Source organism: Sapajus apella, unplaced genomic scaffold, assembly GCF_009761245.1.
Source record: "Sapajus apella isolate SASKATOON/1434 unplaced genomic scaffold, GSC_monkey_1.0 scaffold43, whole genome shotgun sequence".
Taxonomy (NCBI): Eukaryota; Metazoa; Chordata; class Mammalia; order Primates; family Cebidae; genus Sapajus; species Sapajus apella.
In genome coordinates, this window is record NW_022436983.1 from 7,021,177 (window position 1) to 7,021,837 (window position 661).

Genomic DNA, 661 nt, shown 5'->3' on the forward strand with positions numbered 1-661 from the left:
AAAAGCATTTTTTTTTTTATCGTGGTAAGATTCATATAACAAAATTAGCCATTAATCATTGTAAAGTGTACAGCTCAGTGGCGTTTAGTTCACTCACAAAGTGGTGCAACCATCACCTCTAGTTCCCAACATTTTTATCACTCCAAAAGGAAACCCTGTGCCCTTTAAACAGTTGCTCCCCATTCATCCCCTTAAGTCCCCTTGGTAATCACTCATCTGCATTCTGTCTCTGTGGATTTGCCTATCCTGGATATTTCATATACATGGAGTCATATAATGTGTGACCTTTTGTGTCTGGCTTATCCCACTTGGCACAGTGTTTTCAAGGTTCATCTGTGTTGTGTTGTGCATGTATCAGTACCTTATTCCTTTATACAGCTGAATGATACTCCGTTGTAAAACACTGAATTTGGTTTATCCATTCATTGGTTTATTGGCCTTTTGGCCATTGTGAGTAATGTTGCTGTGAACATATGCATAAGAGTATTTATTAGAGCCGGGCGCGGTGGCTCAAGCCTGTAATCCCAGCACTTTGGGAGGCCAAGGCGGGTGGATCACGAGGTCAAGAGATCGAGACCATCCTGGTCAACATGGTGAAACCCCGTCTCTACTAAAAATACAAAAAATTAGCTGGGCATGGTGGTGCGTGCCTGTAATCCCA